At 45.0% G+C, this 24,757-nt stretch overlaps 1 protein-coding gene and 1 long non-coding RNA gene across 2 annotated transcripts in view; one reads left to right on the top strand and one right to left on the bottom strand.

Annotated features, from left to right (window-relative positions):
- NLRC3 (NLR family CARD domain containing 3) overlaps positions 1 to 24,757 on the bottom strand; it is a 1,491,832-nt gene that overhangs the window by 673,924 nt on the left and 793,151 nt on the right. The window lies entirely within an intron of this gene.
- LOC147688513 (uncharacterized) overlaps positions 23,291 to 24,757 on the top strand; it is a 221,993-nt gene continuing 220,526 nt past the window's right edge. The window contains exon 1 of the long non-coding RNA XR_015300700.1: positions 23,291 to 23,421. This is a non-coding gene — a long non-coding RNA (uncharacterized LOC147688513). The remainder of the gene's footprint in view (positions 23,422 to 24,757) is intronic.

Below are 24,757 nucleotides of genomic sequence, written 5' to 3'. Positions count from 1 at the left end.
GATAGCATTTAACCGCGAGGATTATAATGCACTTAAGAGTATATGGTATGCGATATCATGGAACAGCTATTAGGACTTGGTTCCGCAAGCTGCAGACAGGCTCAGCTCATGCCAGAGCACCATCTCACACGATTCCAAGCACTCTGCCTCCAGGATTGTCAAGGCCTGCCATAGGAGTGACTGATAGGAATCTGTGTGTCCATTTTAGGGTTAGGTATAGGTATACTACACCTACAGCAAAGGGTGATTACACGACTTTGCCCCAGCTGTCATGCAGCCAGTTGTGTCAAATTTAGGAGGCCAGCCAGGGGTGGCATAATGCATGCTGCAGCCCCTGGCAGCCCTGGGTACACCTATGCCCTGAGTTACAGGGTCTGATAAGGTGGCCCAGTACCAATTGGTAATGTACCTAGGGTACATGGAATCCATTTTAAAGAGAGAGCAGTAGGCCTGGGGTCCTGATTGGCAGGGTCCCAGGTCGACTATGTCCAAAACCAGCTAAAACACAGGGCAAAAAGTTGGGGGCAACCATAGTCAGGATGTACCTTCCTACAGCCATGTGTAGACCTTCGATCAGGGGATCTGCCCCGGCGCTCTCTGGTGCAAGTGTAAGGTGATTTGTCCACTTCCTGCACCAGGTGCTGCAAAGGAGACCTATGTAACGGGCTTGAGTATTCAGCTGCCCTTTGCGTCGCACCTGCCGATGCTGGCTTCCACAGATGTAGGGGTTGCATCTACCTGGGTGAGAGGTGCACCGAAGGGGATCCCTGCCTTCTCAGAGAACGCCTTGAAGGAGAACCTACAGGTCCTTTGGAAAGCATGGATGCACTGCGAGATGAAGCAATTGTCTGTGGGGAACTTTCGATGGAATGCGAAGAGGCCCCATGGGTTCGGGAGCGCGACCTCCGTCGCGAAGAGCAAGGAGACGTCGCTGGCAAGTGCCTTGACGTTGATCTGCTCTGCGTCACCATAATGCGAGAGACTCTGGTTCCGGAACGTCCCCTCGACGTCGAGCCTCTGGATCTTGCTCTTGAGGGAGAGCGTGCCTGCGATCTCCTCGATGACCGTTTCGACTGAGAAATCCACCTCGACGTCGAACGATCCCTCGACGTCGATTTTCTTGGCCTTGACGTCGAATGTGACACCGGAGGGGATCTAGACCTCGACGTTGAATGTCGCCTGGAAGCCGACGAAGGTGATGGTACCGGTCTCGACATCAAACGCCGCCTGGATGACGTCGACGGAGAGGTATGCTTCGACGCCAGTCACTGATGAACCAGCGACGGCCGAGCTTGACTCGACATCGACAATCGCCTGCTGGACGCCGACGGAGATCTACGCTTCGACGGTGATCGCCAGTGACTCTGCGACGACAGAGCCTGTCTCGACGTCGAATGCCGCCGCGACGACGGAGACCTATCTCTCGACGTTGTGTGAGCCCGCACCAATGGAGATTTCTGCCTCGACGCCGAACACTGCCTGGTTGACGACGGCGGAGTTATCGACGTACCTGTGATCCTCGACGACGACCGGTCTTCTCTCGATGGCAAGCCCGCCGATGGTCTTTTCGTTTTTGACGCTGAAGAAGGGATTCGAGGCGCCTAGCCCAACGCCGATGGAGAGCACACTTGAATCTTACTAGTGGATACTCTCTCCTTCTTCTTCAGCGGTGACCTGCCACTGGGGGAAGATCTTCTTCTCTCTGCCAGCCCAAAGAGGCGAATCCTCTCTCTGTCCTTCAAAGTTCTTGTGGACAGGAGCTGGCAATGCTGGCAGGTGTGAGGATCATGATCATCAGAAGGCAAACATAGAATACAGACCGAATGAGAGCCTGTTTTTGCCTTCTTTTTGCCACAGGAGGGGCAAGGATCAATAAGGGGAGGCATTTCTGAATGGAAATCAATACCAAAACCCTTCAAAATCAGTTGAAAAGTACTTCAACACTGAAAAAATGTCGAAGTAAACAGGTTTCACCTCAAAAAGTGAAGTAATTTCTGACAAAAATCAGAAAAAAGAAGGGCTGTAGAGACCAGGGTCCTGTCAGAAGGAGCTGGAAAGAACAACTGACCTAACTGTCACCCCTGAGACATGATGGGAGCTAGGGGTCATGGCTGTCTTAAAGGCACAGTGCCAGCTTTTTGTTACTGTTATGTGGGTTAGATTTTCAGCTTTCTACACTGTTGTTTCCTCTACAATGCAACAACAGACCCAGTCCAAAGGCGTCAAGGCATATCAGTGACTCTAAAGAAGGGGCTGTCAAAATATACTGCTACCAATCACTCTCTTATACAATTTACAAGGAGATGATGCACTGTACTCCGCCCACGTTAAAAGACAAACCTGTTCTCCCCGACAGTACCACAGAACAACAAATATTGTGACCCAAAAGAGTTGGTCGCAAGAGTCCACACACTAGTGTTGGACTGAATTCTTAATAGAAAAAATGTGTGAGAAACAAGTGACGCCTCACGGAAACACCACCATCGGGGTAACTGGTATGTAATTTCCAGACAAGCCCCTGTCTCATCATGTCTCAGCTATTCATGCGTACCATTACCTAATGCCAGTGCCGACATGTTTCACTGCTATAACAACTCAAGCAGTTTCATCAGGGCTGCACTCATATGCTGCCACTCACCCTTTTGGACACTAGTTCTGTGTGCACCAGAGTCAGCCAAGTTAGTCATACCAGCCGCTCCAGTATCAGAAAGGTACCAGGGTACTCCAATAGTGAATTTTCACCTTCACTTAATCTTAAGTTTTCGTAATACCATCGGGAAGACGCTGTTCCTCCACGGAGCCCTGATGAACCTGCTTAAGTTGTTATAGCAGTGAAACATGTCGGCACTGGCATTAGGTAATGGTATGCATGAATAGCTACCAGCCTTTTTAACACAAACAGCATATAAACACCTCCCTATGAATAAAGTTGGTTAAGGGAACTGTGTGCTGTGTTTTTAGGCACTTGTTTATGTTTGTGTTTGTCACCAGCAGAGATTTCTGCTTTCCACTGTTTGTCACAATTTTTGTTGTTTGTTTTGGACACTTTTCCTTTCTTCTTATTTTCTTTGAGAAGCAAGTGACTACCGATGATGAGCCAGGGCTTTTTTGGAAATTACATACCAGTTACCCCGATGGTGGTGTTTCCGTGAGGCGTCACTTGTTTCTCACACATTTTTTCTATTAAGAATTCAGTCCAACACTAGTGTGTGGACTCTTGCGACCAACTCTTTTGGGTCACAATATTTGTTGTTCTGTGGTACTGTTGGGGAGAACAGGTTTGTCTTTTAAAGTGGGCGGAGTACAGTGCACCATCTCCTTGTAAATTGTATAAGAGAGTGATTGGTAGCAGTATATTTTGACTGCCCCTTCTTTAGAGTCACTGATATGCCTTGACGCCTTTGGACTGGGTCTGTTGTTGTATTACAGGTTTTGAGTGGAGGGCAACCCTTTCCTTTTTCCCTCTTAGCTCCTATTAAGAGTTTGATCCTCTACAATAAAGCCTATGTGCTGACAATGCTTTCACTTTCCTTGCAGGATTACCTTTTCTGCTGTATAATAAAGCAGTTTTCAAAGGCTTTCTTTCTCCCTGCTCTATTGGAATGTATTTATGTGCAAAGTCTTCTATTGCAGCTTTGTTCAGCATTTCCAGAGAGGACTGCATTGCATGTGTTTATATATGTATATATACATATATGTAGAGCTACATATATATGATATATGTTTCCAAGATAAAGAATCTGGCTAGCTGTAGCCTAGGTAGATAGGCTGCATAATCTGGCTTTTTTCCTAAGTGTCTTTGCAGGCCTTCTTGAAAAAAGGCGAAAATCTACACTTAAGAAGATATATCAATATATATATATATATATCTTGCCAGAAACGCGTAGCTGCTTTCTGTTGTTCAATAAAAACAACTCTGCTGATGTGACGTGGTCCGTCTCCTTCCTGTTTGCTGGTGTGCTGCGTGGTTGCTGAAACACCGAGAGATCCAGAGGAGTCACGTGTTTATATATATATATATATATATATATATATATATATATATATATATATATATTACCTACTGGCGATAAGTAGGTATATATAGTTAGGATTATTTCTCTATGGAACTTTTGAAAATTCTATGTCTAATAACTTTGGCGTTTGTGGACGGAATTGGCTGACATTTTCAGGAAAATGGCACATTTTGTTTCTGAGCAGCCCCTGAAAATTTGGGGGGGTTTCGTAAAGGGGGGGCCGAGAAAAAAGGGGGGTCCCAAAACGCGTTTTTCCCATGTTAATTTCCATAGGGCGTTTGGCCTCACTTTTAGCTCGAACGGCTGAATGGATTTGCACGAAACTTGGCAAAATTGTAGGGACTGTTAGCCCGATGTGCCTTTGCTAGGTCTCAATATATGTGCTCCATCTGATTTTGAGAAATTAACGTTCAAAACAAGATATATATCTGTAACAGCGCTCCGGGCTGCGCTCCGGTCCGCTTACTTTTCGCGAAACGGAACTTTGCGATGCGAAGCTGATTGGCTTTCCTGTGTCTGTCAACATTCTAAACAGTCCGGAGCGGCCGCCATCTTATCACTCGGTAGGATCGAGAGAGAAGAAGAGGTGAAAAACGAAGGGGGAATTTAATGAAAGGGGGCAAGGTATACCCCTCTTGACCCCCTAGGAATGATGTTGGGGTTATTAAAGGGTCCCGTGGGGAAAATAAAAAAAAAAATTGATTTTTCACGGTAGAAGCGCTTCCCGGGCCGCGAATAGGGCCGCAAACTGGTAGCGAAACGGGAATTCGCCATTTTGTGTTTCGTTTTAATTAAATTACTAGGTATAAGGGGGTGCGGGAGACGTATCCTGATCCCTTATGTTTTCTGAGGGTGGCTGAGGCGGCTCATATATGTTGATACATGTCTTCCAGCGGCTATGCGTGAGCTTTTTTTTTTTTTTTGCTGCGTGACGTCCGATTCGATGGAAATCAGGAAGTGTTGACCGCCAATTTGTCAGTGCGATAAAATATTTTGTTGTAAATGAATCCTTATTGATAAACATTGTCTGCGCCATCTTGCCTTTTTTCCAATGCCACAATTTTGTCGTGCACGGCAGCCATTTTAGATGCCTTGACCAGACCCACTCTCTGCACGCCGTCGATTCTCAGCACGGCTCCCCACCCTCGCAAGCATCTCCCCCACGCACTGGTCACCCCCGCTCTCTCTCTCATGCATGGGCCATAAACTTCCCCCCATCTGCGCTGCTCTTCCCTGAGAATCACACCCTGTGCCCGCCCGACACCTCCCTTTCACCCTATTCACTACCGCACCCTCTGACACTCCTCTTCCTCTGTGTCCGATTGTCCAGGCCGGTCCCAGGCTATCACCTAGCCCTGCGGATGTAGTTTATGGCCCCAGCTGTAGAGAATCCAGACATGCCAACCCTCCCGATTCAGGCGTGAGACTACCGATTTCAGTGCTAGTCTCCCGCCTCCCGATTCCTGCAAGCAAAAACCCGGGGGCATATTACCAACAACTAGCGATAATTTTTGTCTCTAACTTGTTTAGAGACAAAAATTAACGCCGCACATTGGCGATTTTTATCGCAGATAAACCTTGCTATTAGCAAGGTTTATCGCAAATGCGATAAAAAACGGCCGCAATGCATGAATATCGCTGAAAAGTCAGCGATATTCATGCATTATCGAGCAAATGCTCTTAGCCATGTTATCCACCTCCCATTGGATAACATGGCTAAGAACTGCTCAGGGCAGGTGTTAGCTTTTGGAGATATTCGCGCTTAGCGCGAATATCTCCAAAAGTTGGTAATAGGAGATAGCGATGTTAGGGACTGTTTCCAGTCGCTAACATCTTGGCACGCACACTTTGCATGTCATTAGTGATAAATATCACTGACATGCAAAGCGGGGCCCAAGATGGTCGCTATCTCCTTTTAGCTGTCACTAACTGGTGTTAGCGACAGCTTGGTAATAGGGAGATAATTTTATCTCCGCTTTCTTGGCTTTTAAAGCCAAAAAAGCGGAGATAAACCCCCTTGATAATATGCCCCACGATTCCTCGGGGGTTTCAGCTGACAGGGCTTGGTATTGTGTTACGTGCTAATTCTTCCAGGAAACGTCAGAGGGCCGATGCAGGGGCTCTAGAAGGGGTGATAAACCATTTAAGCCTCATGAACAAGCGCATGGTCTTTTAAAGATCTGTGAAGTACTCGGGGCGGCGGTGTGTGTGTGCCCTCTTTCAGGAGCGGGCGGGGGGGGCACTGCCAGCAACTTGCCAGGCCAGGCAGTGTTCAACACTTGCATCACCCTTTCTCTGCCTGCTATTGCGCTCCATGCTTCGGAAAGGTAAGAAAAAGAACGTGCATTTGAGTTTGAAATGTCCGATCCTGTAGCAGTACACTTGCAAAGCCCACACATGACAATAACCCGATTCAAGGCCCCATTCACCCGATTTTTTAAAAATATATAGCACTCCAACAAAGTAGGATTATAAAACTTTATTAACTTTTAAATATAACGAACGCAACAAAAACTGTAAATACATTTAAACATTTTTTGACAAAAAAAAGCAACAATGGTCAGAAGCTGTCTTTTGTGCGAATAGTCCCAAGGCAGCACAACGTGCTGAGTTCTGGACGGCACCCAGGTGATGTCACCTGGGTGCTGCACTGGTTTTTGGTTTCCTACAATGCAGCTCAGAAAAACAGCGTGGGGCGTCCCGGGTGGTGCGGGGGGAGGCCTCGTCAGTAGCGGTCTGTTGTGCGAATAGTCCCAAGGCAGCAGAACGCGCTGAGATGTGGATGGCACCCAGGTGATGTCCAGTAAACTGCCGCACTGGTTTTGGTATCCTACAATGCTGCTCCGAAAAACGGTGTGGGGCGCCCCGGGGGGGGGCGTGGGGGAGGCGGCGTGAACAGGCCTCCCCAGGTGGCGGCCATCCAGCTGAGTTGCGCCTGCTCTTGCGGCTACAGCGTCTCGCTCACCATGTAGTTGAGTTGCGCTCACTCTTGCAGTGCAGCGATAGGCGGCTGCCACAGGACTCTTAAAATGGCGGACGGCTCTTCGGATTTGGGCCTGGTCCACTAAAATGGCGCTGGGACACCTTGGAACTCGGACGCTTGCCTGCTAGGGCTTGGGCTCCATTCTCGAAAGCGTCCCCTCAGCCGTGAAGATTCTACAAAAGTCTTGGGGGCCCTCGACTCCTGCAGGCTTCCGGTGGGGAGCGGCTGCCATGATTGCTCGCGGAATGACCACGACGGAGCCACGAGATGGTGGTGCTCTCATGCTGACGCCAGCTTCAGTCTGAATCATCCAGAAACAAGGTGGGGCTTTCATCGTTTGGGAAAAAAAAATGTTCTAAACCAATGAAAAGTGTTATTTTTAGGTCATATGACCAAGCCTTCCATCATTAGGAAACCAAAAGTAAAATGAACCAATGAAAAGTTTTATAAACAAGTCACATGACCTGTTATGCGGCATAGGGCTACAAAAAGCGTAGAAAATCCGTTGGCACGTGAGGCGGCGTCAGTAGCGGACCGATGTGCGAATAGGCCGAAGGCAGCACAACGCGCCGAGATCCGGATGGCAGCAAGTTGCTGCACTGGTGTGGCTATCCTACAATGCTGCGCCGAAAGTCGGCGTGGGGCGCCCCGTTGGCCTGTAAGGTCGCGTAAGTCAGTGGGGGCTGTGCGTCTCCCCCAAGATGGAGGCTCCTCGGCTGCAGTGGGGCGCCCCTTAGCGTTTCACTCGCCGTCCAACTGAGTTGCGTCCGCACTTGCGGCTATAGTAGGCCGAAGGCAGCACAACGCGCCGAGATCCGGATGGCACCGAGGTGGTGTCCAGCAAGTTGCCGCACTGGTGTGGCCATCCTACAATGCTGCGCCCAAAGACGGCGTGTCCAGCTGAGTTGCGGTCACTCTTGCGGTACAGTGACTTGAACGCGCCGAGATCCGGATGGCACCGAGGTGGTGTCCAGCAAATTGCCGCACTGGTGTGGCCATCCTACAATGCTGCGCCGAAAGACGGCGTGTCCAGCTGAGTTCCGGTCACTCTTGCGGTACAGTGACTCGAACGCGCCGAGATCCGGATGGCACCGAGGTGGTGTCCAGCAAGTTGCCGCACTGGTGTGGCCATCCTACAATGCTGCTCCGAAAGTCGGCGTGGGGTGCCCCGTTGGCTTATGAGGTGATGTCAGTAGTGGACCGATGTGTGAATAGGTCGGAACCAGCACAAGGCGCCAAGATCCGGATGGCAAGTCCTGGATGTTGAGTGCCATAGTTGAGAGTTCTGAGCAGTGTTTGTAACACTGTCTGAAGCTTATTTGCACCTGCTGCAGCTTCATTATTGCCCTGGTGTGGCCAAAGATCGCCCATGACATAGGCGGCCGGCTCCCGAGGTCCGGCGGAACTTTTTTCCTTTTCTTTTCTGCATCTTGTCCCATAATCCGTTTGACCTGAAGACACGACCAGGTCCCTGAATGTGTGCAGGGGGACGTTATTGATTGAATCAAAATGGCGGCTTCACACAAAGCTGACTCAAGCGTTGCTGTTGATGCTATACAGACAAAAATTGGTTTTCAGTTTGTACATTCTTCAGGATTTTTTTTTCCATCCAAGGCTGATTGAGAGTTTGTAGAACAATGGCTTCAGATTTTCAACATACTACTCTTCAACATTCTTCCTAAATGTAACAATGTGAGACTCACTAGGAGAACGGCTGTTTATCTTTCCTTTCAAAATGCTGCCAACAATATTTTCTGAATGGAAGACACCATCTTGTAGCATAAAGGGCCGAAAGGGGTTCTGGTCTGGCCGATGGTTGGTGGAGACATTTTGACTATATCTTGCACCTGCCCGGCCTCGCCCAAAATGGCGCCGGTATAAATGGGACTCGTAACTCCTTGTTGTGTACTGGTTGAACAACCTTGATATTACGAGATATGAATGCAGTTTTGATACTCATGGCGGGTGGGGACGAGAATTGATTGAATATTTCGACATCCCTATTGATATTAAGTTCTGATGTGTTATTGATTACTGTACTATTGAAAGTTCGAATTAACGTCACCCATGGTACTTGCCCGCAAATGTATATCTAGATAATTTTTTTGTAAGTGGCCCTGTCGTATTTTAATTACAAAATGTACGTCCACCGATTCCGCAATTGTTAGACACCTTAGTTCTTGCAACCTAATGGCCCGCTCGTTACGTTCCTCTACAGTGTAAATGTCTCCTCACCATATACGATTTCAGTTTGCTCCGTGGCCGGCCCACGTGGTTATAGGCCCGTATTTGTATACTGACATTTTGACAATAAAGGTTTTTAAAACAAAACATGGTAGTAGTATTTACATTGGTAAAGTTTTTACTTTTAGTCACTGTTTTCGAATCAGTAAAAGGCAAGTGAAATAAAGCAGTCCAATTACATGACGGATAAAAGGTATAATACGTAGGAACGCAGTAAAAATAAATGGTCAAGGGCAGTTGTGTTTTCCACTCCTGCAACATAAAGTGATCGATAAGAATCTGATAATCAGGCGTATCGGCTACTAAGACAGCAGGCCGAGCCTCTTTTACTCAACGGCTCCGTCATGGGACGAAGAAACGCCCTTTTTCTCGAAAAAGGAATATATTTTACTTGCAGGACAGTTGTAAATTTTCCGGGAAAGTACATTAGCCTGGAACATTATAACATATATGTTTAAAAAAAAATAATGTTCGAAACCAATAAAAAGCGTAATTTTTAGGTCATATGACCAAGCTTTTCATCATTAAAATAACAAAAGTAAAATGAACCAATGAAAAGTTTTCTTAACAAGTCACATGACCTGTTATGCTTACGTTACGCGCTGCGCGCCGCGCCCCGGATCACTTCCGGGTGCGCTAACGCGGCGTGTCATATAACGCATTACGCGACAACGTAGGTCAAGAATATAGTCAAAATGTCTCCACCAACCAGCGTTCGGAACACAACCCCTTTCAGCAGTCCAAAAAGTTCTGTTAAATGACAATAGAGGGGACAGGCAACAAGAACCATCAGTCAAAGAGGGGAGGGCAAGTTCTTCTCTACCGGGTCATGTTGGGGCGCTACCGGAACTGATCCAATTGGTAGTCTACAGTGTTTCTGGATGTTTCAGACTGAAGCTGGCATCAGCATGAGAGCACCACCATCTCGTAGCTCCGTCGTGGCTATTCCACGAGCAATCATGGCAGCCGCTCCCCACCAGAAGCCTGCGGGAGTCGGGGGCCCCCAAGACTTTTGTAGAATCTTCACGGCTGAGGGGACGCTTTCGAGAATGGGACCCAAGCCCTATCAGGGAAGCGTCCGAGTTCCAAGGTGTCCCAGGGCCATTTTAGTGGACCACGCCCAAATCCGAAGAGCCGGCCGCCATTTTGAGAGGCCTGTGGCAGCCGCCTATCGTTGCATCGCAAGAGCGGGAGCAACTCAACTACATGGTGAGCGAGACGCTGTAGTCGCAAGAGCGGGCGGTAAACAGCTGAATGGCGGAAGAGGCACAGTGTAGCAAAAGCGGGCGGAATGGCAACTAAAACGGTAAAGGGGCGCCCCACTACAGCGTGTCTTCAGGTCAAACGGATTGTGGGACAAGGTCCAGAATAGAAGAGTCATCACAAGGCAAAAAGTTCCGCCGGACCCCGGGAGCCGGCCGCCTATGTCGGGGGCGATCTCAGGCTACACCAGTGCTATAAGACTTGGGGAGGGGGTCGGAGCCAAGCGTCTTCTCCGAGTCCGTGCCATCACATCGCCCCTCGGGGGCCTCCATCAAGCGGTTTAGGGAGGTACCATATCACATTGTTTTCAAATGCAGTCAGGTCCACAAACGGCCCCCACTTACTTTGAGAATAGTGAAGCTGCAGTACGTGCAAATAAGCTACAGACAGTGTTACAAGCGCTGCTCAGAACTCTGAACTATGGCACCCAACATCCAGAACCTATGCCATTTGAGAATGGCAGTGACATCGAAGCAACTCAGAGTCCAAAATCATGAACGTACTTTCACGTATGAAAATCTTACTTGGGGAGGGGGCAGGAGCCAAGCGCCCCCTCCCAGTCCGCGCCACCACACCGTATGTTTTTAAATCTGAAGCCATCGTTCTACAAACTCAACCAACCTTGGATGAAAAAAACTAGAAGAATGTACAAACTGAAAACCAGTTTTGGTCTGCATAGCATCAGCAACAACGCTTGCTATCAGAGTGCATGAGTTTCATGCTCGATCGATTGAGCTAGCCGGATCGGGCAACAAAAAGTATAAAATAGTTATGTAAATAGTTATTTAATAAAATGTTTTACTCTGTTACTTTGCTGGTGTGTTGTATATATTTTTAATATTTGCATAGGGTTTGTCGTTATTTTGGGCAGGGTGGGTGACGGAGCCGAGCTGTCTTGCAGCCCTCATGGTGTGGAGCTCAGTTCATCTCACTATTTTCGTATTTCTCATGAAGGGTTGTTCCTAATGTTTCTATTTTAGCGAGGTCAAAAAGAGATCCAATTAGTGGCCTACTGATTTTGCTCGATTACTTTTATTTTTTTACACGATTTTTCACTATCTGCAAAGACTAAACAGAGTATTGCGACTTTGTGCTTGTTTGTAAATAGAGAATGAACCAAAGAGAATCAATTGTAAAACAGTAAATGCTTGGATAACAATCAATCAAATGGAGAGACAAGCAGGCACGACGGATTACAACGGGGGTAAAGGCCTGCGTTAACTACCCTTCACTATCTGCAAAGAGAGAGTACTACTAAGAGAAAAGAGGGGAGGGGGGGGCAGCGTTCAAAGCACATCAGCGTGCATAAACACGAAAAAGTTTTTACCTATCACGTACTTGACATTTGACAGCTTTTGATATTTGCTATTAAAAAACCATTGAAATTCACAGAAAAAACCATAGGTTATAGACCATATATAGTTAGGAATTTGCATTTACAAAACCTTATTTTACTCACACAAAACCATTGAAATTCCATATATAGTTAGATGCGCTAACTATATATCGCGCACCCGCAATCCACTGCTGATGATGTCACATATTACATCATTCATGACATGGTTAGTGACATCACTGATGACATCACTGATGACATCTCAAATGACATCACTGATGACAACATCCAGTGACTGTATGTTTCTGTAAAGTTAAAATATGTCTTACATATTGAAGAATGAGTGGATGTATAAGTGTCTGGAAGAAGGATTTAGTAGGTGCATGACTGACTGTATGAGAGAATGATTAAATGTGTCTTAATGAGTGCATGGGTTAGTGACTAAACTATCTTAATTTGTGCATCATTATATCTGTTGTTCTACAAACTGCTGCATGTGTTGATCAGTAGCTATATGAGTAACTGTATGGGTTATTGATTGGTTGTCCAAGTATTTGTATGGGACACTGAGTGTGTGTGTATGGGTGGCTGGGAGGTGTGTGACTCTGTACATAGATGTGTGAGTAGTTGATTCACTATATGTATGGGTTCAAAACTGCATGTGGAAACAGCTGTATGGGCGGTTGACTGTGCATGAGTGTATTGGTGAGTGAATGGATATCTCAGTGCTACATGTCAAAGTAAGTACATATGTAAAACACAGTACATGTGAGAGTTGACATATATAAATAACTGTGCATAAGAGCCAGTGAATGTGTGAGTGGCTGTATGGATCATTGTGAACATGTATCAGGGATTGTATAAGAGAGTAAATATGTGTTAGTATATGTTTGAATAAGTAAGGTGTGTATAACTGTATAGTTGAGAAAATGGAGGTGTGATTGATTTTTTGAATAACTGACTAGGTGTGTGAGTAACTCCATGGATGAGTGACAGTCTGTGACTGTCTGTTTACACTGATTGTATCTAAGGTTATATTAGAGTCTGAAGAGGTTCATGGTATTATCACATGAATGATATCATCAGTGATGTGATCAGTAATGTCAAATGAGATGTTATCAGTGATTTTATCAGTGATGTCATTTGAGATGTCATCAGTGATGTCATCAGTGATGTCACTAACTATGTCATGAATGATGTAATATGTGACATCATCAGCAGTGGATTGCGGGTGCGCGATATATAGTTAGCGCATCTAACTATATATGGAATTTCAATGGTTTTGTGTGAGTAAAATAAGGTTTTGTAAATGCAAATTCCTAACTATATATGGTCTATAACCTATGGTTTTTTCTGTGAATATATATATATATATGTATATATACATATATATCCGAACGCAACCCAGTCCTGGACAATAATCACACTGGAGCCGTCGCCACTGATTTTGAAACGATTTAATCATTAAAGTTACAACGGGATACACCCGACGCGTTTCGCTGTTGTAGTCACAGCGTTGTCACAGGTCTATATATATATAACAATTGCTCCGGGATCCTCGCCCGAGGTTTCACAAAGTTGCTGTTCCAGAATTCACCATTCATATCCGGCAATCCTCCATTCAGTCAACGATACAGATGCCATGTACTGTATTGGTAAGCCACAACACACTCCTTAGATCAAACCCCATTGCAACACTACATTATATTTCCTTCACCCTAATTTCATTTTCTTATATCAGTCCCCAGAAACGCTGTCCTGAAGAGACCCCGTATCTAGAGAAGGAGAGAGCCTGAATGAATAATTTTTCCATTGCATACAGCTTGCCCTTTATTACCAATAACTTGTTTTCTCGTTCTTTTCACATATTTTCACTTAGCACTCATCAAGATAGGTTATATTCCCTTCAATGGCGATCACATTTCACTTATAAAGTGCCACTACTGTTAACGTTCCAATTCACCCATGTATAAGGAAATACATATATGGTAAAATTGTGATTGCAGAATAAAATTAAAATTCTACTTACTTCGGCTGAAGTAAGCATTAACTGTTGTGTTGGGCTTAATAAGAATCCACTTAAAGTATTGTGTAAAGATATTCTTAGGTGTCTTCACCATAACCCCATTAGGAAGTCGCAATTGAAAATGTATGATTAAGATTAATTCTAAGCAAGTAAATTTTAGCTTGCACATAGCATATTGCTTTGATAAATTAGTTCCTTGTGAACATTGTTTTCCTGCATAAGTGCAAACCCAGCTCACAAGTACGTATGAGTCGCTCTTGTTTTTTTTTAATAACCCTGATTAATATTGCCATGTTAGCGGAGTATTCTCAAGCCTGCGGTACATGGCGATAGTAACAGGGAAGGGGTGTCATAGCGTTGGCGATTTAAAATCCTGCGTTAGCCGGCGAAACGTTGTGAAGGGCCGATTATCGCCTAAAATGTCCCATCATCGCAACTTTAGCTCCTGGCCCAAAACTGCCCCTGCTGGAAGCCAGGTGTCACTGTGAGACTGGCAGCATGGTGAATGCAGCAATCAAATAACCTTAGTGACAGGAAGCAGCTAGTCAACTGTAATGTTTGTGTTGGTGTTCAAAGAATAAGTTGGCCATAATTGCAGTTCTCTAGTATTGGTATCTTATATAGAATCACGTGCTTAAATCATTCCACATTGTCAAGCCAGGAATAGCCTATACTTATAGTAATAAACAATTTAAAAATGGTCCAACAGCGGTGTTAGTTAGGAAGTACATCCACCAGAGGTAAAACAATCAAAACTCAGCTACAAACGTGGAAGTTCTGTGCTTTATATTCCCTCTAGAAGCTGCCACACCTCATCTTTTATGGCACAAGTGTGAACAATAATACGTATTTAGTGAGCCTCTGAACAGTGAGGAGGGAAGGTTACATGTGCATATATGAAAGATAGGAAAGCAGGAGAACTGGAGTTACAGGTAACTAAGTTATTACTTTCCCAGCATTGGATCATTCAGAGATTCTTAGGCTTGAATCAGAATAGTAAGTAGTACATCAGGTTCCAAACAAGCAGGAAGCAGGCTTGCCTTTAATGAAACAAGTCATGCTAAACTGCTAGACCCACTGAAGAGTTGACTGCTGCATTCAAATCCAGGCAGTAGTGCATGAGGAAATTGTTCCTGCTTTTCCATGTAGCTGCGAGATAGATTTCCAAGATGGTTGTCCTACACAGAATGTAGCTATCACGGACATGCTTCTCATGGAATTTGCACTCATTCTATCTTGAAGTGGGCACTTGTCTTTACTGTGGTAAAATGGGATGCAGCCAGTAGGGGATGCCATGCTTTGATAGAGGATGGGACCTTCTTGGAGGGCCAAAAGAGAAGAACAGCTGATCAGAACGACATATGTCCTATGTTCTGTCCATGTAAAACTTGATTTCCCTGCTTCCATCCAAAGAAAGCAAAGATCTTTCAGATGATGGAATTGGAAAGAAAGAGCCAAGAATGACAGGCTCATTCAGATGGCAGTTCGAAGTAACTTTTGGCAAGAACTTAGGGTTGGTGAGCAAGGCGAGTTTTTCCTTTGTGATGCGTTTGTACTGTTATTTTATTGTGAATGCTTAAAGTTCTCCCACTCTCTTTGCTGAGGTAAGAGTCAAGAAAAATGCAGTTTTCCATTAGAAGTATTTAAGGTGTGCTTTGTGGCTCAAAGGGTGACAGCATTAGCTGCCTGAGCACCGTGTTAATACTCAAGGCCTCAGATGGCTTCAAAAAGGAGGGAAAGCCCTGAGGACATCTTTCATAAACAGTATGATGATTCTGTTGGAAAACAAAGATGTAGCTTCCAAAATCTTTATATTGTGGCCAAATTGACTCTGATTGACGAAAATCAAAGACATTGTTAAACTAGGAGAAGCAGGTACAGAAGCACTTGGTGGAGTGGCATTGGTATGGGGTTACGTCCTTCACTGTTGCACAACATACACTTCACACTGTAAGTTTTTGTTATAGCTGGTGGGTGTGCCTTTTAGTATTAAATCTGTTTTTATTAACATAACACAATCAGAGGAACATGAGCAGAATGCCTACAACCCAGCGGGTGTGCTTTTTTCGAGTATTTCGCTGCACTATACAGAAATGGTGAGATGGTCAAATTCTAAATGATCAGCAATAAAGTTGTTAAACTGCTTGACTTCAACTTGTGATTAAGGATTTGACCATTGTGTCTGGAGAGGTGTTTGGGTGATTCCTCAATTGAATCAGTGAGTATCAGGACAGTTGCACTAGATTGGTGTACCAGAATTGGCATGGCAATCAGTATCAGTGGACAGCGCTCTGACTTGGACTTTCACATCACTCTGAGCATGAGTAGAAATGATAGAAATATGTTCTACAGCATAATTGAGAGAGAATTGCCCTCGAATTCCAGTTGCCTAAACTTGATGCGTAGTTCTGGAATTTCTAATTCTTTAAAGTCACATATAGGTTCAGTTCTAGATAGTCCCATTTCCCGAAGACATGCTGCTATTGATTTTGACAGAGCTTCCATCCATGGCAATCAGACAAGGTGCAACTGAAAGCATATGCCTAATAGTTCCAGACCTCGGGCAGATGTTCCATGAAAATATCTGACTAGTTTGTCAGGTCGCAGTTCCAGAGCAGCTGTGACTCCTCTGACAGTGATCAAGTCTACATGACTCCCTGTTTGGTGATGTAGCACATCAAGGTCATGTTGCCCTTCCTTATCAAGCTAGCCTGGCTTGCAAGTCTTCCAAGCAGGAATGCTTGGAGGCCTAGAGAAATGGCCAAAAGTTTCAAAATGTTTGTGTGGAGAGACTTTTCCTTGTCCTACCAGACAAGACTTTCATTGAAGCATCCATTGTCACGACAACCTGTATGCTTGTAGCAGGGAGGCCGGGCGGGAATTAAACATTGCTTCGGTTCAGGACTGGTGGAACCCTAACTCACGTCCTACCTCTCTTTCATCGTCCCAGGACCCGTGGGAGACGGACTCGGTCAGCTGGTGGGAGCAGCCCGGCCCGCAAGGAGAGGAATGTACCTTTTACGGGGCCGGCTTCGAGGCAGCGACACGCCCCCCTGCAGCGTCACTGCTATGCCAACCAATTAGCGGAGGAGAACCGGACAGGCCCCTGGATGACGTGCAACCAATGGAGCCGCTAAGAAGCCCGGAAGGAGGAAGAGCTGTGTGCATCGACACCGAGGCGGAGGAGAGCGGAGAGCGAGCCAACGTGGAGAAGAGCGGAGAGCGAGTCGGCGTGGAGAAGTCCGAGGGAAGCGAGACGAACAGAGGAGCAGAGCCAGGAGGCCAACGTTTCCGCTCAGCGCCCAGCCACGCTCACGGAGGAGTGTGGCTCTCCCAGGTGCGTGACCGGGTAACCGGGTGGCTGGGGAGGCGGGGAGCCTCCGTGTAAATTTGTACAAAGACCCCATTCTTCCCTGCCTACCTGACCCGTCCCTATCCCCGCCATCATCTCTCCCCGACCCTTACTCCCTACCTGAACTTACCTAGTATTTTCCCAGCACAGAGCACAGAGTGTAGATAAGCGCACCGGTGTCCTCACTTCCCCGGGTCCCCCTCTTGGGTATAACTATTCTCCTGAACGCCTTACTGAGAGTGTTCTTTTCTCTCCTCCCCGCATGTGGCGCTGGAACACCGCAAGGGACGACGACCGCGCCCCCAGAGAACAAGAGCGCAGGCGTGCAAGCCCAGGAAGATCCAACACCCTAGCTGACACCTTGGATCCGGCAGCCCTAGCCCGCGAAAGACTCACTCAGAGACGCAAAAAGACCTTTATAAAAATAAAACCTTCTTTACCACGCTCCCGAGTCAGTGTCCCTCCTTCTGAAGCGCCACAACGCTTTAGGAAAGAAGGAAGGGAAGTCCTAAGTTAAGGTTGTCTTTGCAAACCTCAATCACACCAGGGCTTTTCTGAGGTATCTGAAGACCGTCCTATTAACCTGACGACTACTGCCATTGTTGGTACAGCTCTTACTGAATGAGTCTCATCTGCAGCTGGCAGAACAGAATTAACCCTATGCAGGATGACATTAGGCTTAGTAATTCTTTTTTTGTCTTGACTGAGATCGAATCTCAGCGACATCTCAGCGAGGTGGACTTGCGCCAATGTTTGGAGTTTTGCAACACGGCCTGTAGAGGGACGCGCCTTGCTGACCTATGTATCTGGACTGCTGCTAGGAATTGAATCTTTTTCACAGCACAGATGTAAGACATTTGAACATTTAGTGTTAGACCTAACCCCTGAGAGAGTTTGTGTGAGCCGCTGTGGAGGCATGAGCATTTGTTTTCACAGGAGCCTTAACAAGCCTGTCTCCATACGAAGGCTGCCAAGGGAGCTAGGCACTTTGTGAATATCTGAAGAGAAGATTTCAGGCCAAAAGGGAGTGCTTTCAACTGGTAGTGCTGCCCCACCACAAAGAACTGCAGACACTTCCTGTGGTTTGGGTGTATGGGGACATGGAAGTAGGTATCCTGTTGATCAAAGAGATAGAGAATTCTTCCTGCAGCAATAAAAGGACCTTCTGTAAGATGACTAAACAAAAGGTTTGTTTCATCAGAAAGTTGTTGAATTCTTGGGGAACAAGAAGAGGTCTCCATTTTCCCACTTTTACTATGACTAAGAAGAAACTGGAGTAGAATGAAAGATTTCTTTGGGATTTTGGTACTTTTTTGATCCCTCCTTTTGAGAAGATGCGGTCACACTCAACTTGGTCACCACCGATGTAGATATCACTGACGTGGTTGTCGACGGGTGTGACTGACTCGCCATTGACGGAACTGCCAGCAACATTGTCCCCGTCAACAGGTTCTTCTTTATTCATCAATGGGATGGTGTTTAGCAGTATACTTGATGTCGTCCCCGGTGAGTTGACTGTCAGTGGTGGAGAGGAGGGCTGACGGCGATGACTGCTTCTTCGTCGTTGAAGGAATGGCTCTTGTCGATGATGATTTAGACAAATTACTGAAATGGTGTCAGAGGAGCTGGATTATTGTTCCATGTTATGCACAGCCTAGCTCTCTATTTTTACAACATTTCTTCGGATAAAGGCTTGGTTTTGTCCTTTATAGTGGTAGCTATAGGTGCATCAGTTACATACTTCAGCTGAGGAAGCTCTCTCGGCTCCCACCTTGTTCAATCTCCTGTCCGACAATCGAACATCAAAATGACATACCTGTAACTCCCAAACCCCAAAATTAGGAGGCATGGTCCTTTCCAGCCTCTATACACTGACAACTTGGTCTTAATAAGCTAGTTTTTGATGGCTGGTGGAGCTGCAGCATCTGCTCAACACCACAAAGGGTTACTCCACAGAAAATGGCCTGGGTTTCAACTCAGAAAAAACAAAAACATAGGAGACAGAAGGGGAATATAATTTATCAGCATCATCATAGATGAAAGAGAGAAAGAGCTCTGAAGATAAAAGGCAATACATTGGCCATACATTTTAAAAATCTAAAGACAAACTGTCGGCCCAACACTAAATAATGTAAGGGAGTGAACCCTTGCGAGAGAAGGATGCATCAACCTTGGACAGTATCATGGTTAAGACGTACAAAATTATCTTTAACCTCCCAAAATATACATCTCCAGCACAGATCAGGCTTACATTTTGTCTCCAGAGGACACTCTGACTAGGAGGGGTGCATATATAAATTGCTGGTATAAAATCCAGAGGGCATGACTGAACTCCCTGAACTCACCCATCTGAAATGAACTACAGAGCAGGGACAACTTTCTCACCATAGAATACCTCAACGGGTCGCTAACTGCAACAGGTCTAAGTTAACTGTGAGAAACCTCCCCCAGCCACTTATACTTAAAAATACTGGCTGACAAGTCCATCAAAAACCTCTCAGTGATCGAGAATAAGGCATCCTTGGCAGGAAGAGCCCATGCTAGGCTTGTCTTCAACAATTATAGAACTGCGGCTCTGCTACCTTGCTTCTAAGATGGGTACAACAACTCAGTTAAAGATACATATCTGAAATATCGCCTCTGCTTGGTGCCATCTATGCTACATCTATCGCCTTCAAAGCAAAACCCAGTGCTGAGCACCTGCCGCTTAATGTGATGATGGCAAAGATGATCTACCACCCTATATATGTTGCTGCAAGTAGCTAACAGTTGAACGTGGAATATTGCAAAAAAATTTTTTACCCAAAGAGGAATTTGTACTCTAAGTCAGGCTGTGCTTGCCTGCTTTGCTGCAAGAGACCTGCAGCTGTACTGCCACCTAGCAAAGTTTCTTATAAAGGCAGTGTAGGAAAGAGCCCATTTTTGAAATGTTTACACCCGCTTTTTGCCTGGTATCTGATGCAACTTTGACTGAAAGTGTACTAGTCCCCTGCTAACCATGTCCGCATTACCAGTGTTCTTTACCTAAACTGAACCATTGTTCCCCAATTGTCACTACTTTAGGCTCCATATAAGTCCCTAGTAAGAGGTACCCCTGGTACCTAGGGCATTGGAACTATAGAGAGTTCCTAATGGCTGCAGCACGAATTGTGCCACCCTAAGGGACCCCTCATCAAGCTCATGCAAACTGCTGTTGCCGCCTGTGTGTCTAGGTGCAGAAACAAATAAAGAGTTGACACAGCACACATCCTTGTGTGCTGTGCCAAGCCATCATTGCATGTGGTATATGTAAGACACTCCTACATCAGGCCCCTACAGCAGGCCTAACAGCCCTACGGCAGGGTGCACTATACCCATGTGTGGGCATATCAGCACGAGTGGATCTGTCCGAAGTCCCAGGACGAGCCGCAGGTTAGGTTTTAGGTGCACAGACACAGCTCTGTAGACCCCAGTATGTGAATAGCGGGGTGTTCCTGCGACGGCCCAGGATTGAGGTTCATTGGCAGAGCTGGAGAGGGGGGTGGCTGAGCTATACATCTCACGCTCCAGATAAATGTATGAATATTTCAGCGGATTCCTGTTCTCCCGGGCCGTGGCCCCCCATAGGAAGGTCCTTTTAGTCAATCCTTGCACAGGTGGGGGTGGCGGGGGCATAGAAGGACCAGTGGTGGAAAGAAATACAGCAGTGGCCTCTCCTCCTACAGGGCAGAGTCTGGCACGGCGCTGAGCCCTGTGTCTCGCAAGAATCTGCTTTTTCCGATTTCCTAGAAAGGGGCCAGCTCCTGGTGTTGTATGGTGTTTTAGGGCCTGAGCGAATTTTCCAGATTCATGCCCTTATATAGGTACAATTCACATTGCCCTAATATAGGCATTGAAATCATACCCTTATTTAGACATAGCCCATGCAGTCCAAATACAGGCATGGCTACTTCCACCCGTACCAAAACGTCACAACGATTTCTTGGAAAATCGGCTTAAGCAGTCAGGGACCTACCCTTGCTTGAACATTAATTTGTCCAAGAACTCATGGAGTTTTCAAAGAACTACCATTCCCGTGGGGTTCTTTTTTCACGTTATTATGCCCAACTCAAACTAGGCAGCTTCAAGGTATAAATATGACTTCACTTGCTCTAACAAGACACAGTGGTTTGGAGCAGTTTGACTATCTACTTGCCCGACGCAGCCGCTACAGCAAGTGCCGAAGGAAGCCGACCCTCCAGCTGACGCACTGATCGAGAGGCTGCATTTCTCTCGACGAGAATCCAGCTCCAGTGTTTCCAAGCTCCCCTTGCAGGGTGTTGGGAAATCAAGTCCCGAGACAGAGATACCAGACCTCCTTCATTCTAAACTAAGGTATGGAGCTGATTAGACCCTAAGAGAAATCTTGGATAGATTCTTGGCAAAGAAAACTAAACCTATGCTACACCACACTTACTTCCTCCCTCGTACTAGACGAAGGTTAGGTACATTGGGGTAGGCGTATTTTAGAAGCACCAGTTGAGTAGTTTTAGCTTTTGTTATTTATGTATGTATTTATATATGGTTTAGAAACCATACAATGCTCTTACAGTATTCTTTTATAATATTGTTCTCGCTGTACGCATTATACTTTGCAGTCTGCTTAACAATTGTAGCAGTTCACTTTACTTACATGAGAAAGAAGACTGTTCAATAAATCCTTTTATTGAAAACACATGTCTCTCTATTTCTCTGCACCTCTGATGAAACGAAGCATGCACGATTGACTGAGTAAAATATATATCTATTGTTTCCACGACACTGAAGATACGTTTATTCTTGGAGAAACAAAGTTGCCATGTTTATGCGGTTGTCAGAAACGAATCCCTTCTTGTGAATTCGAGAAAGTTTCTAGTGACCTCTGAGCTAGCTGGCACTCACTATTAAGTTTAGTATATTCGATAGAGACCTAGTCGACCTCAGTCCTATGTCTAATCTATAGGATATATTATTCCAATACGCAGAGCCTATTGGGAATATAGGAACTACACTACACTGGAACCAGTAATAACAGTGTGTGCCAAACACACGCGCTCCACACCACTCTCTCCCCCTCCAGATGCTTGCCGCCTTTCCTCACTGTACTCTTACACCTCCCACCTCTCCCCCCCTTTATGTACTCTTCCCTCTCCCCCGCCTGCATTCTTTTCCGTGTTGTTGTGCTTGGAAGAGTTATACAAAAGAACTAGGTATAGACGCAGCTGAATCTAGAAACGCTCAGCTCATATCCGTGTGCCCCTACCTGATGCGAGAACAGGGCCGGCCAGCCTGTCATGAACCATACAGGTGGTTAGTCTATTTTCACTTGGTTGTGGTCCTTGTATATATAAAAAAAGATACTTGCATGTTTAAATACTTTATTGCACTTTATTATTTTTGTCATTAATAGTGTTTTTTTCGTTGAGTCCATGGATGTATGACGTTACAACGCATCCTTTTACCACGCATGCCTTTACAACGTGGTTTTTACATCGCAAACCTTTACAACGCATAGCGCTTAGAGGTGCTGGATAGTGAAAAGTTTTATTTTCTATTCCAACTCCAGTCCCCGTGGACACTAGGGAAGGTGTTGGATAGAAAATTAAACGTATTCCCTATCCTAGAGCGCCCCCCAGCGCAATGCGTTGTAATGGTTTGCGTTGTAATGGTAGTGCGTTGTTAAAGTTTAGTTGTAAAAGTTGTTCACCTGAGTGTATGTATATATATATATATATATATATATATATATATATATATATATATATATACCATAAAATGCATAATGTGAATAAACGGAATTCTCGAATCTGATAAATTGGCCCTTCAATAAGATTACGTTAATGATCCCCTATTTTTTTGACGCTAGTGGTGATTATAAACAATATATTATGGCTGCTTAATAATTGTTTTTTAGTATGCACTATATTGTTTCAGGTATGTATTAGTAACATAAGAATGGGCGTTGGTAATCCTTATTTGTACGCGAGTAAGCAAGGTAGTCCCGTATTTAGATAGTCCGCTTTCAATTTCCTTTATGTGACACTTTAAAACATGGGCATAGAGGAGTCCAGCCACGTGATAGATTCAGAAAGCCGGTTACGGAAGTTAAGTTGATATGGCGACTTCAAACTACGTGGGAGAATACGGATGTAATTTTTTAGGGCCTTAAGCGACCTGTGGAGCGGATAAGACTACCACGGTTTAGTGAGTTATGTGGATCTTTCATTTTCTCTTTTTTCTAGTGATTAGAAGATAGAATACAAGCTTGAGTGTTAACAGACCTTAATATACGCGACCAGGAGCTATAAATATAACGGAATCACGCCAGCGAACCGGAGGTATGATAAAACTTGGGGGTATATATTTCTTCCCCACAAACACAATATTACAGAGCGTTTTAGGGACTTTAGCCCGTTTTTTTTTGCTCTGTACTCTAGATCGTGAAGCCTAGCAAATAATATCCCCGACTTTGAAAAACGGGGACATTTTGAACCACGAGGAATACCGTTAACATCACGCCCTATATCTATATAAGGTTTACCTTTCCAGAATTAAAAGAAGGTTGAATGTGAGTGGCCTTGAATTATGTATAACTATAACAAGTGGCAGGCTTCGGCATGCGTGCCTTTGATAATTACTAGCCCTTACCGCCATTTATTAATATGCACAGTTGATTTATTCAATATGTTTTGCACATTTTCTGTCTAATACATTTTCTGTCTAATGGATATGCACAACGGGTCATATCTCCTTTTCTTTTTTCTTTCTAAGTCTTTCTTTTTAAGTTTATATTGAGAGTTACTGACTACTTCTCCAAGTTTGAAAATATTATGTAAATACCCTGGTAAGATGTGTTGTTTTTTTGGTAATATGTTTGTAACATGTAGGATCTATAGGATGTACAGATAAATGTTTATAAAATACGATGCACATAAATAGAGCACTCTTTGTATATTGTAGGTACCCAGCTTATTACCCCAGTCCTGATGAGGCCTAAGATATTTTAAGGCCGAAACGCCTCGACCTTGAGAAGAGAAGGCCTATCAAATTTTAAAGAAATGATGTAACAAGTATGAGAGTACAAAGAGAGAAGGACTAAAAAAACTGTAGTCCAATGTTGTATTCATCTATGAGAACATGGGGCGATCTCTAGACAGAATGCTGTTGTATATATATGAATGAGCATCTGTATTATTGATAAGGGTAACTTTAAAGCTTTTTTGAGTATTGATTGGATAAATAACCTGTGGTTAAATTTTTTACTAGCCAATTGAAAATATGTACAGTTTCTTCAATTTTTTCTCAAATATATATACATAAAAAATAAATATGGAGAACCACTTTTTGAGTTGGTGACATTTATTCAAAGCAATTACAGGCGCAAAATCTTTTTCTGTAAAAGGTCGAATTAATATTTTCCTTCTCATTTAATGTTGATTGAAATATTGATTCCGACGCATTGTTCTTTATATTTAAAAGTCGATTTCCTAGAAAGCTGCCAGTTCCTGGAACCAGTAATAACAGTGTGAGCCACCCACAG

This window comes from Lissotriton vulgaris, chromosome 10 (genome assembly GCF_964263255.1).
Source record: "Lissotriton vulgaris chromosome 10, aLisVul1.2, whole genome shotgun sequence".
NCBI lineage: Eukaryota > Metazoa > Chordata > Amphibia > Caudata > Salamandridae > Lissotriton > Lissotriton vulgaris.
The sequence above is the reverse complement of the archived record's forward strand: the minus strand, read 5'-3'. Positions and strand labels throughout refer to the sequence as shown.